Raw genomic sequence first — 14067 nt, forward strand, 5'->3', positions numbered from 1 at the left:
TGAAAGACATTTCATTAAAAGGCTAAGCTATTTGTATCACACTGCCTTTTGAGTGAGCACATGTCGTCCATGATTATGTTAATTCTACAGCAAACGTTAATAATCAACAGATTTTTCACTTGAGATGTCATATTTACATTATCTAAAATACTTATGTCGTTTGGAGGGTTTGTATGCACATGATGGAACATGGTGCAAATGCAATGCAATGCAATGGGTCCCCTTTGTGGGTAGCCGACCATCTGTGCCTGCCTGGTGGGTGAGCTACGGGGATTGTCAGGTGTCCATGCTCCATGAAGCAGAGTTTGAACAACCTGGCCTAAACGGAAAAATAATGACAGCCTCTGGTCACACAAACGGTTCCATAACCAGTCTTGAGTTCTTAGAATGTCATCAGATGATTTTAATACAAGAATATCTTTTTCATAATGCACGACACACCTCTGAATTAACTGTCCCTTATTACTGCCAGTTTCTGTCTCACACCACCTGTGGAAGAATGCTCCTTTCAGGGCACAAAAAAACGTGAAATGTTCCCGTTTACTTAAAAGACACTGACTGAAAAATGGGGTACTAGTTGCCTCATTCTACCTTCCTCGGCACCTTTAAAAATTTTGGCATGCAAATATTTTCAATCTTTTTTTTGACATGCAACTGATCTCAACCTCCCACAAATTCCCCTAAATTCACGTACACCCAATAGTCCATCACTGTAAGTCATTCATATCCATCCACTCCCAGTTGCCCTTTTCAATCACTATCTGCCCAACTCATTGTCATTCTCGCTTAGTGTCTTTCTGTCATTGTCTCCTGTGCCACAGCCACAGTCCCCTTTGTTCTGTCCTACTACTATAGTCTCATTGTCTCCCTCTTGGTCTCTCTTACACCCCCCCCCCCTCCCCCCAGCACTGTCTTTTTCACTCTTTTCCTGGCAGTGTTCTGTCACTATCAACTATGTTCCATTGCCATGTCCCCCCCCCCCCCCCCAACCACTCTCTCTCTCTCTCTCTCTCTCTCTCTCTCTCTCTCTCTCTCTCTCACACACACACACACACACGACTTTTCTCTTTTGCTCTTTCTATGATACAACCACTGTCTAGAATCTTTCAATATTTATTATTTTTATGTCTCTTTGCCACTGCCACTGTGTTCTTATTTCTCAGCATAAAGGAAGTGAGAATTTGTTCACATGGCAAAATTCTTGCGAAAATTTTTTAAGCTGCTGAGGAAGGTAGAATGACGCAGATAGCGTCCTACTTTTCAGTCATAAACATGAACATATTCACATTTTTTGTGCTCCGATAGAAGCATTTTTCCACTGGTCCCCTTCTTTTTCCTGCTGCAGCATGGCATTTAACGCGTATGAAAAATGAATTGGTCAGTCAAATTTAGATAGTTTACTTATGTGAAACTGAAGTAATGCAAAACTAATTTTACATCTCAGACCAGATTTTATTTGGGGAGGAAGAAATTGCATGTGCTTAAGTACTACAACATGAGGTTCCCAGGTGATAATGAAGACACTACTGCATATTTCTCCATGCTACATCACTTTACAACTATGATTTCGCCACATCACTTTACAACTACAATTTCGCCTCACACCATACTTTACGTGTAACTCTGAACTTCTGTATCTCATATATGGATAAATATATGATGAAAATTTGCAAGGTTGTTCGAGACCAGGATCTTAGGAAACATTATAAAAATTACAGCCATTTGCTGCACATAGCCATCTCAGAAATCTCGGCTGGATTTCAGTCTGCTGGTAATGGTGAGAATATAGTAAAAAAACCCTTCTTGTGGGGTTTCCCATGGAATCACCCATGAACTACTGATGCTTCCACAAGTCCCATCAAGCCCACCATAGACCATATCAATGAACAAACTGATTTGCTTCGTTTGTCCAAGCAGGAGGAAGTGTGTAACATTCATAGCTGGACCATGTACTGTAGGATATTGACACTAAGACGATCCTTCTGTTGGGTATACAAACAGTTCCCAGCCCAAAGGCTATCCAAAACACTTGACAGAACCAAATGTATGATCACCAGAAAATACTGCTTTTATGCACAGCATTTCAGAACATATTAAGTACCCACACTGTTGCATGCATACCGATAATCTCATTATGTTTCTGTTAAAACTGAGATTATAGCATTATACTGAAACTGGTAGCAATAACAGACAACAAATACAATCTTATCTCAGGCATTTAAAATATTACTTCAGAAAAAAATCCTTATTTTGTTTTAGCACATGTAAGTTTTCAGCTGTAGTGAACAACCTGAACCATTACAGGTCAATGTGAATAACACGATACAGCCAACAAGAAGAACCATGCAAACTGTTACTTCAGAATAGTTTCTCTGTACTGGCTATCCCCACTGTTTACTTCCACATCAAGGTTTCTGTGCACATGCCTTGAATTATTAGGAAAGCACTCTGAAAGAAGTGAACAAGAAATGTCTGACACATTTGGAGATTTTGACCTAAATTCTACCTTGGTTCCAGTGCTCACTACAGTAATGGGGTGTGAAATTCTAATACAAAATGTCTGACAGCAGGAAATATCTCAACTCACTAAGAGAACGACAGTAAGGGCAGATGAGTTGCTTCATAAGACTGATTGGGCCCTTGGTTCAGTAAATGGCACAGGAAACCAACAAGGTAGTGTCTGTTACACCAACATCAGGCTGAAGCGACAAACCAACTCCCTTACCACAAGACTGAAGGCTGAAATGGAAGAAATACAAAACCACAAAATGGGGCAAAAACTATATTGTGACTGCAACTTCCACAAGACAGAAATCACAGTAACAAGTCCACCCAGAGTAAGAATAACTCATGCAATTTGTATTTTGATCGAATACACAAAAACTACATTTATAAACCTTAAACATTCCATCAGAACATTAAATCTAATGAAGTCTAACATATATAAGTACTCAAAGTTTTAAATATTGCCTCAAAAAATAGTTACATAAGTTTTTTGTCTGTTTGCAGGTACATGTCTGCAGACCTGGTACACACTGAAATCCCCATGCTATAGTACCATAGCATGCTGCTAGAAGAATCAAATCAAAATGGTGCAGCCAATTAATAAAGGGGAGTACTAGATAGTAGTCAATTTTCTGTATTTGAAAGGGGATAATGTTGGAACAATATATCCTGAGCTGGAGGAACTGTATGACCACAATGAACCACAATATGACACAATAGTAAATGGCACAAATACTTCCACTGTGGTCAAACACGTGTGAATGCAAAAACGGAAGCGGCAGACCATCTCTAGGAAGACCTGAGAATCTCTAGAAAAGCGGAGACACTGGCATTCAAAGACCAAAGTGTCACCAATCATATAATAATGGAAAATATGAAAATCAGTTATGGATCAGTTTTGAAAATCTTGCCCTATATTTTGAACACGGAAAAGGCCACACCTGCTCGATTATCAATTTACCATGCCGGGTCAAAAAGCCCACTGAGCCAAGGCAGCTGCAGAAATGTTGCATCTGCTGTCTTTAGTTGCCTAGTCACCATGGACAAATTCTGGGTGTTCCACTACAGCCCCAAAACAAAGGATCCAAGCAAGCAGTGCAAACATGTGCTTTCAACACTGTCAAAAGAAAGCAAAGCAAAGACTCCCCCATCATTGGGCAAGTTACTGGTGAGTGCTTTTGGCGGCTGTCATGGTGTGGTGCTAACAAAGTATGCTCATAAGGGGCAAACTGTTGCACCACTGTACCAAACAGCCAAAATGCAGACTTCAACAACAAGCATCTACACTATGTCATCCATTGTTGGGAAAAAGTGTCACACTGAAGGGTGAATATGTAGAGCAACACTAGTGCCACCACCAAGTTTAATGATCACAGATTTATTTTTTCAAGGTGAAAACTAAAATTTAACTAAAATTAAATGACTATCCCTCGAACCGATAACTTGTGTCCCATCTACAAATGATGGCAGAATTAGCAGTGATGGAAGACCTATAATCAAAGTGCCAGGGATGCAATGGTAGGTCACCCGCAGGGTGCTGTTTGACAATCAAACATGCACCTAGAGTCCAATTGTAGCACTGAATGGCAATGAGAGAGAGGCCATGAAAATGGTCATTAAAAGACATCTCCATGCTGTTCAGATGTATAGTTTATGTTAGAAAACACTTGGCAATAGTATTTTTAACACTTGCCAACAAAATTTTTCTTCTTCGGTAAGTCATGGATGAAGCAGTTTCTGGCTGTCAATCTCAGTTTTCTTGTGACACACTACCATTTATCTTTCAAAGGTATTGAAAAATGTTGCTTATTGGTTATTCTTCTGTGGCTTAAGTTAAATATTCCATTGATGTAATTGTTGAAAAAAATAATCAAAAACATGTACAAGAAATTTCCAAATATGGTCCTTATTTCAGAAATCTACCTCCAGGAAAATGAAGGTGGTTCCGACAATTCATGCTTGAACATGTAAAATCACACTGTTTTAGTTTAAAGTCCTTGCAACTGAGCACAGAGTTCTGACAACTGTTGCAAGTGGAAGGGTTGTTGTTCGAAGAACATGAAAGTTTGCAGTTTGTGTTAATTCAGAAGAAATGATTCTTATCTGCTACTCACACTTACCCAGTATAAGAAATGTAAATGATGTGTATGTGAAGATCAAGGTAATTGCAATTCTTCCAAGTGAGTGTGACAGCAGAGAAAGAAAAACTCCACTATAATATAAAAAAGGCCATCTCTGTGTGAAAGCCATATATATAACTTCACATGGATTCATGCACTTATGAAAGAACTTTCCAAGGATCAGTGAAGCAAATATTTTTAGGACTGCAAATATGGGAATTCAAATCTAATAAATGTTTCCTTGATTTGGTGAGTTATGTTGAAAGAATGGTATTGCTATCTTTCACAAGTGTCTGCAATTTTTTTTTTTTTGGGTAATTACAGGACATGGAACTATTGCCATACTGTACACTAAGTATGAAGACCATCCACTTATGGTATGTAACATGTCACTGACACTATAGTCTTGAATGATCATTTGGAATTCTTCCTGGGTAACCTCGGCACTTGTGGTATCATTTGCTATCAATGCCATACCAAGCCAGTCCACATTTAGAAGCTGGCAGCAACCATGTGAATGCGCCACCATTGTGCGCACAACTCCAAGACACACCCTCCTCAGCCAGAGCAAGCAGCGCTGCCACAGAACCGAGTTAAGGATGCCACATGTTGTACCCATCAACTGTGTCTGTCTAGTCTAGTCTTTGTACCATGACACACTGCCTCTGTTACTACTGTGGATATAAGGACTCTGCCTCGCTCCAGTACTTGCACTGTTTAGTGATCTGTATTTTGCTATGGGAATTCATGCTTAGTAAAAGTAGGTCATGGAGACTAAGCAAAGATTACGTGACTGACTGAAACTAACACTCATTCCTGATTAGGCATACAGAGAGTGATATACTTCGATTTTGGACAGTATCAGTCAGTAAATATCAACTTTAAATTACATGTTGTTGTTGTTGTGGTCTTCAGTCCTGAGACTGGTTTGATGCAGCTCTCCATGCTACTCTATCCTGTGCAAGCTTCATCTCCCAGTACCTACTGCAGCCTACATCCTTCTGAATCTGCTTAGTGTATTCATCTCTTGGACTCCCTCTACGATTTGCATCTCATTGTTTTGCTGTCTTATCTTAAAACCCACAAACTCCTTGGCATCCACCAGCAGAACAACCCAACAACTGGCAACGAGGAGAAACTACATTTTCTTTTGCTGCTTGGTCTTATTTCTTGTCAATGCAGAACATTGGCGACATTGTTTCTTTTTTCTTTTTGTTTCACTTCCCGCCAATTGTATTTACTGTGTGTATTTCTTGCAGAATCATGGACATTATCTATGCTTGCCTGCCACATTGCTTCAGTGGCATGTGTGTTTCAGAACATTTGCCCAGCAGCTGACTGTGTTTCTTGTGCTTTTGGATAGCCTTTAATTCATACTCTCTTCCAGCATGATGTTTGCGGTCTGTTTTTCGTATAAATTCCACTTTTTGGGTGTTTGATCATGACCAGTCCCTCTGAAGAACTATCATTAACTAAGATTATTCAGTTTCATGCTCAGCAGGTGCTACAGCTAATACAAATTATGAACAGGCTGCTGCAGTGCAAACGAACACAGGAGCGCTGCCCCAGCACTGTCACAGCTTGCAGCACCTGTTTCTGCCTCACCATTCCAAACAATTGATTCTTAACAAGAGGAACAGTTCAAATAATGTGCGCAGCTTGACTCTCACTTCAGGTGCACCACACTGAAGGTAGGAACAAACAACTACGAGGGTGGTTTGAAAAGTTCTTGAAACAGAACAGGAAAAAAGTACTCACATCACTGAAACTTTTTTTTGTTTTTCAATGTAGTCTCCTTGTAGATTAATGCACTTGGTTCAATGATGTTCCAGTGCCTTGATCCCATCTCGAAAATGAGTTTCCCCAGGCCTGCAAAAATAGTTGTCAACTCTGGCTATCAATTCTTCACTTGAAGTGAGTCTTCGTCCACCAAGAAAAATTTTCAGTTTTTGGAAGAGATGGAAAGCTGACAGAGCCATATCAGGTGAATAAGGAAGGTGTGGCAACAATTCAGACCTTAGTTCGTGTAATTTCGCCGTGGCAACGACACGTGCAGGTGCGCATTGTCTTGTCGTGGCACCCATCTTGCAAATAATTTTTTTTATTTCTAATTCTTCAGTTAAAATGTTCAGATGACATATGGGAAAATGTGAGCAATTTCACACACTTTCAATTGGTGATCCTCCATGACCATTTTGCAACGATTTCTGGAGTAGTGACACATCTTGGCCAACAACTATGCAGATCATCATCTAAGCTCTCCTGGCCAAATTTAAATTAGTTTGCTCACTTGGCAAAAGTTGAATATGAAGGAGCAGAGTCCCCCACTGTATTCTGGAAATCGGCATGAATGTCCTTTGCTTTCATACCTTTCTTTACAAAGTACTTAATCACTGCTCGAATCCCGATTTTTTCCATCTTCTCAAATCACCATGAAGGAACAACAACAGAGCCAAGTCACCACCACAGCTCTCTTCCAAGAACACTGACATGGCACGTGTTGACAGGCAACAGTCTACTGAATATCACGTGAACAACTTGTTGCACTAGCGCTGACCTCTCATGCTGATTTCGAGAACTTTTCAAATCAATCTCGTATATTTTCTTACAACTGTTGTGAGAATCAGTGTACTGGTTAGTCTGCAAACTTTTTCCCACTGCCTGCCATGAAAGTGTTGCTTATGATGAACTATACTGAGGTGACAAAAGTCACAAGATAGCAATATGCACATATAGACATGGCAGCAGTATCACGTACACAAGGTATAAAAGAGCAGTGCATTGGTGGAGCTGTCATTTCTACTCGTGATTCATAAGAGAAGGTTTGCAATGTGACTATGGCCGCAAGACGGCAATTAACAGACTTTGAATGTGGAATGGTACTTGGAGCTAGGCGCAAGGTTCATTCCATTTTGGAAATCATTATGGAATTCAATATCTCAAGATCCGCTGTGTCAAATGTATGCTGAGAATACCAAATTTCAGATATTACCTCTCTTTGTGAACAATGCAGTGGCTGACACCCTCCACTTAACAACCAAGAGCAGTGGGTTTGCATAGTGTTGTCAGTGGTAACAGACAAGCAACACTGCATGAAATAACTGCACAAATCAATGTGGGATATACGATGCAGTGGCATTAATGGGCTATGGCAGCAGATGACCAAAGTGAGTGCCTTTGCTAGCAGCACAATATCACCTGCTGTGCCTCTCTTGGGCCCGTGATCGTATCAGTTGGAACCTAAATGATTGGGAAACTGTGGCCTGCTGATATGAGTCCCAATTTCAGTTGTTAAGAACTGATGGCAGAGTTCAAGTGTGGTGAAGACCCCATGAAGCCAAGGACCCAAGTTGTCAACAAGACAGTGCAAAGCTGATGGTGACTCCGTAATGGTATGGGCTGTGTTTCAATGAAATGGTCTGTTACTCTGGTTATGTTCAGCTACTCTGAGTACATTTGCAGCCATTCATGGACTTCATGTCCCCAAACAACAAGAATTTTTATGGATGATAATAAACCACAATTGTTCGTACTTGGTTTGAAAAACATTCTGGACAATTTGAGCAAATGATTTGACCACTCAGATCACCCGACATGAATCCCATGATCATTTATGGGCCATAATCAAGTGGTCAGTTCACGCATAAAGTCCTGCACTGTCAAAACTTTCACAATTATGGAAGCCTAGCTCAATATATCTGTAGGGGACTTCCTATGACTTGATGGGTCCATACCATGTCGAGTTGCTGCATTACACCAGGAAAACGGAGGTCCAAAATGATATTACAAGGTATCCCATGACTTTTGTCACCTCAGTGTACCTGGCGTGCTAAACTACTATGATGAACAAATTAATGCGGCAACTGTGAGTTACAAATTCTTTTGTTTGTGTAGGCAACCCAACCAGTGGGTGGCTGACTCACAAGGACTTGCCCAACATCCCGCAACCCTACTCATAACTGTTGAGCTCCATTGCTGGGACTCCAACCATGCCACCAGTTCACCTTCTAAAGTGTCATCCAGACTGCTTCAGGCCCAGTTTGGTGGTGAAATATGCTATCCCGGCTGATACACAAAGTTGAAATATGCTCACTTTTTTTTTATTTACTTAAATTTGGCGTATTTCTTGACAGTACCTTTTCCGTTAGATGTTTACGAGGCGGAATTGGTCTTGGCTTCAGTTGTCTATTGGGAGTATGATTCCACAATGCATCTTTGTCGGCTGCAGAAATGACCTGGTTCAATGTGTTTCATCATTTTTGTTGCTTCAAAATACCATTTCTTCGAATGTAGTTTCTTCTTAAAGTTTGTATAAGAAAAAATAGTAATATAATTCAAAATTATTTATGATGGCGACCTGCACATTCTTCTTCCGTCAACACACACCAAGAGTTAACTGCCGACTGACCAGGCGCGGCTCGTAATTAAAGGCTCTGAGGCGGAGCCGCCCCAAAATATATGTTAAAGTAAATTTCGCAAGAACGTATTACATAATTTAAATTATCAGGACGAATTTCGCATATTTCCCGTTCCGATTAAAATAACGACGGTCAACATTTTTGGAACTGTTTGTATCGATAGATGTTTTCCGAATGGTTAGTAGTGTTTAGGCTGCGCCTTGAAACGTCCGTAAGCTGCATGTAGTAGCGGTTTGGGGGCGTGGCTTCTACAAAGTACTGCTCTTTATGGGTGACCCGAAGGCTCAGGGCTTGCAGCCTAAGGGTGTCGTACCAACCACCACATATTTTTCAGGTTCCACTATCTATGTAATAAAGGAATGTAGAGTGGCCGGAACTTCGCTATCCAATCTCTGTCTCTGCATATCTCTACTACGCTTCGATGCGTCATTAATCGACATTTAGTATTATTGTTTTGATAATGTTTTACATAGTTGTTTTGTTTCTGCTATTGGCTATTTTATCCACATTTAGAATAAGTTTGCAAATATCCCGCCAGAGTGCACTACACTACAGTAACGTACCAGTACTGCCATCTAGCGAGAGTTTCATAAGTGGTTAGAGGACAAAACGCGCGAAATTTGTCCCGTTACTTTACCTTCCTTGCTTGCTGATGCTGACTGCTTTTGTTGATACCGTGTGATATTAGCAAGTTTCTTTTTCGGAGTATATTTTGCAGGATTTTAGTGAGTTTTACTTGCTGGTGAATACCTGCAACATACCGCGAGTGTGAAACAAGCGCAATATGAATTCAGTGTGCAAATTAATAGGTAAAAACTTGGAACACGGCCATAGGATGAAAGTGAAAGAACTTGGTGCTTCCAGACCCGCATTAAAGATCTCTCCGAAACGCGTCTTTTCATATGATTTGCTGCAAAGTGTCAGAAAATGCAATAATGACGTATAAAAACAGTAACCAAGTTAGCTTCTAATGATATTTAATACCTGATTATAGAAGATACAGTACGTAAAATTATGGGTAGAGCGTGATCTGCCCACCCCCTCCCCCTGAATTCTTAGTTGTTTACGTCAGACTAATCTGTAGCGTAACCCGAGGTCTATGTTGGCTCTGATCAATAAATGCCACAGCCTTCCCCCGTATAGAAACCACGAGCCGCGCCTGCGACTGACTATAGTCAAAGACGACTCCAATGTCAAAGACATTTTACACAACACACAAGCTTCCACTTGTAATCAGTCTTTTTGCTATTCTTCGACACATTTACTAATAGTAATCAATATGCTTTCACTCTCATAAATATAAGTAAATTAACATAAGATAAGGCAAATTATAATAAAAAAAATTCTGACAAAAAATTATAAGAAAACATTTACAATTTGGTATCGACAAATCCGGTAAAAAAAAAAAAAAAAAAACAGGTCTCCCAGATCCATTACAGTGGGGAGGTATCATGTTTCCTGGACTGATGAGCTTGAAAGCCTGTCAGCATGCATGATCTGGACAACAGTCCCAAAGCAGAGCTCTTAAAATTTGTGAGCGCCAACTCAGTGCTATGTGCAGGCCAAGCTGCCCCGTACTGGCCTATTGGAACTTGTGGCCGCTCGATAAAGCTAGCAGCACATGGGCTTGAACCTCTGTCATCTTTGACTGTGCTCTCATAGTTTTCATTGTACTCATTTGATTCATGATTTTGCTATGTGTAGGCTCTCCATTTGGTTCAATCTCCAAAATTGGTATTCTACTGTGTTGTCTTTGTTGTCCATCAATTGGTGCTGTTTCTTTCCACTGTTTTCAGCGACTCAACATCGACACTCTTGGCCAGTTGGCCAGTGTCTACTGTTCATGTCCAATTCCTATTACTACAGTACCATATTCAACAATTTAGAGGTCAGTACACCAATCCAACATCATGCCTCTCCACACTATAACACTTGGTCCACCTAAACATCATCTTCGACAATGCTCCTTGGTATATTACGTATTCTAACCTCTCACTGTTTGAGGGTACATCCAGAATCACTATTCAGACTGAATCTGCTCTCACCCAAGAAGAGTGCAAGATCACGTTACTCGTTGGTTTAGTCCTGAACATACCAGTCACGTGCTGCAGCAGTTGCCCATGGTCGACCACCTCTACTCCTACATGCAGCAGTGCCTGTGGTCTGGCATGCTCCCCATGGACATGAAACAATGCTTTGAACAATAACAAACTTCGGGACTACACTGACTGCACTTCATCCTTCTTCCACTTTTGTGAAGTTTCTTCCCTTCCTTTCTTACTCATCTCTTTATTCTGGTTAAGAACTATGTCCACATTTTTTTTGTTGTTAGCTGGCTCATTAATGGCAAATTGTGAGAAGTCAAAATTTTGGGTACATCACAGGCAATCCTCAAGCTCGAAGTACTGTTGTCATAAATACAGGTATCCATAATTTTTTTACACATGGTGCTGAGAAAATGAAGAATTGTTCATGCACCATGGACACAACATTCCACCCCTTCTTGACGAAAAAAGCTCGCCACACACAGAATGGAACAGAACCTGAGCAGCAGTAAAATGGAACAGCATTCAAAATGTGCTGCCTCACACCAGATGGCATTCAAGCAATATCTCTCACTAGTATTACTGCTATCGCTAATATCTTGTTTCATTGTCAGTTAAATGTATACAGTAGTCAGCCCAAAGGTTGATCACAGAGCATTGCTAGGGCAGGATCCTGTAACAAGTAGGTGGCACTCCTTTGTTGCACAAAGCATAAACTACTGGATTATTACATGCTACATCCACACAAAAAAATTATAAACCAGGTATATTATTTCAATGATCAATGAAAATTAAAGTTTTTCTATACACAATACAAAAGTTTTGCATCACAACAAACTTAAAAAATTATCAATGTTCCTGATGTGTTTCTTCTAATAGTAATAATTACAGTACACAAACACTGATACTTCAAGATTTCAGATTAATCACAGACAGTGCACCGGGATTTGTATATTTGCTTCATGTGTACGTGTCTTTTATTTTCAAAGAATGAACAAAACAGACAGGCAGGCAAAAACACAATACAGCACAAACAGAAAATGCCAGATAACCAACTGACAGGCTCACAAATTTCAGAAATGTGCATATAAAGAATTATTGGTAAGAAAGTATTGTAAATATCAAGGAAGAAAAATAACAGATCAGAAAGTGAAAGCTGGAAAGCTAATCATAATTCATACAAAAGAGAAATGAAACAAACATTAAGAGTGACAGGACTGCTAGCAAAAAATCTCTCTGCTCTGATTTCTTGCAGTTTCAGGGAAAACAAAACAATCAGAGAAATTATGCATGTTGTCAAAGGTTTTATGAACATATTGCCTGGTCAAGAGGTAATGAAAAAATTGGAGCCAACAGAACACTACCATCACACAACTCACAAAACAGCCACCTACAGCATACTGTCTCAAACACAACAGAAATATAATTACATTCATACCACTGAGAAGTTTTCACAAGGGACACTTGAGAAATTATAAAATATACGTAAGAAAAACATGCACTACACTATGCACCGAAGTATTTGCAACCACAATTAAAATGCACAGAGTGGAGGTAGACACTACATGCAGAGCAGTCCCAGAGCATTTTAAGGAGACAGCTATTACAAACAGGAACTATAAAACCTACAGCCACGTATAGCCACAGGTTTTATGATTTCTGTTTGTAAAATTCAATAACATATCAGTTTCAACACAAATATTTGTAATGGCACAAGCAAAACTCCAATTCCTTTAGGCTACCATCTGCTGTATTACAGCCTACTGCACATACCAACAATCTTCACAACTAAGGCATACCAGAATCCCAAAGGTTTATATAGAATATCTAAAACCTACTGCACACACTGTGGCAAATAGAGATTGACACATGAACTGTTTCAACAGAAAATAATACTAGAATACTTGAGTACAGAATAACACATCAGAATTTACTATTTTTATGTGAGAACCACTGTCCTGTCTACTGGATTGCTCAAGTATCTATTGACACTCATAACAAAACAGTTCCTACATCATAGTTGTGCCTGGTCATGATAGCTTTTAACTGCATAAGAAAACTGCGTGGGATGACTTCATTCATAGCTCATAGTTACATTGTATCTCAAAATATTATAAGTTTCTCTGAAAAAGTGTGAACCTGCCACAATGTAATCAATTTCCAATTGAATCTTAAAATTTGCTATGCAAACTTTGTTTTTTTTCTTTTTTGATAATAATGAAAATTGTACCCTCTAAAGAAGAGAAAGCTGATCTTATCATAAAGAGGTGGCAAAAAATGAACAGTTATGTGCATACCTCAGCAGCTGTATGGACTGCATGCACAGTTTCCATTAAAGACCACAAGACATTCATTCCATGGACAGTGGCATCATGAAATGTGTCAAGTTTAAGAGTTGCAAATTCGCCGTGTCATTGACACTGTCTGTAGCCACATCTTCTGCCATGAAATCTGTTAAATTTATTTCTGATTCTTGGAGAGTCATTTTCCTAGTAGAAACAACAAAAAAGTATCACCAGAAACATTTCAGAAATTCTTCTGTAACACCATTCTCTTTCTGAAATATACTTGAAAAAGAAGAGAAAGTTAAAGAAAATGCAGAAATAACGAAATGCAAATGATGATCTAATACACTAAATACAAGAGTGCTACAGTATATAAGGCCATTCTGGATGCCAAAACAATCAAAATATCATGGAACTAGTAACTGTTTTCAACTCCCAAGCACCATTGCTACAAATAACAGCAGAGATGAATATGAACCTGACATCCTACAGAAGTAATAATTACATTGTTTCATACTGTTTCTAATTTCCGACGTACTGCGGTTATCATATAAAAAATTTTAAGTTATTGCAATGACTGAAGAAGTATCCTCTCAACAACAAACATTTTGACCATGTCTGTATCAGAAGAAAGCAAATCACTTACAGTTTCCTTTACAACAGCAAGTATGTGAGGAGAAAATCATATTCTGCA

At 39.5% G+C, this 14067-nt stretch overlaps 1 protein-coding gene across 3 annotated transcripts in view; it reads right to left on the reverse strand.

Moving 5' to 3' along the window:
- Positions 1 to 14067, reverse strand: part of LOC124736701 (zinc finger protein 91-like) — a 168667-nt gene that overhangs the window by 14792 nt on the left and 139808 nt on the right. Inside the window, exon 10 of one of the 3 annotated variants that reach the window (XR_007009446.1) lies at positions 13386 to 13577. The exons of the other annotated variants lie outside the window; for them this stretch is intronic. The gene's annotated coding sequence lies outside the window, so the exon portion shown is untranslated. The remainder of the gene's footprint in view (positions 1 to 13385; positions 13578 to 14067) is intronic. 3 annotated transcript variants of the gene reach the window in all.

This window comes from Schistocerca piceifrons, chromosome 1, assembly GCF_021461385.2.
Source record: "Schistocerca piceifrons isolate TAMUIC-IGC-003096 chromosome 1, iqSchPice1.1, whole genome shotgun sequence".
Lineage (NCBI taxonomy): Eukaryota > Metazoa > Arthropoda > Insecta > Orthoptera > Acrididae > Schistocerca > Schistocerca piceifrons.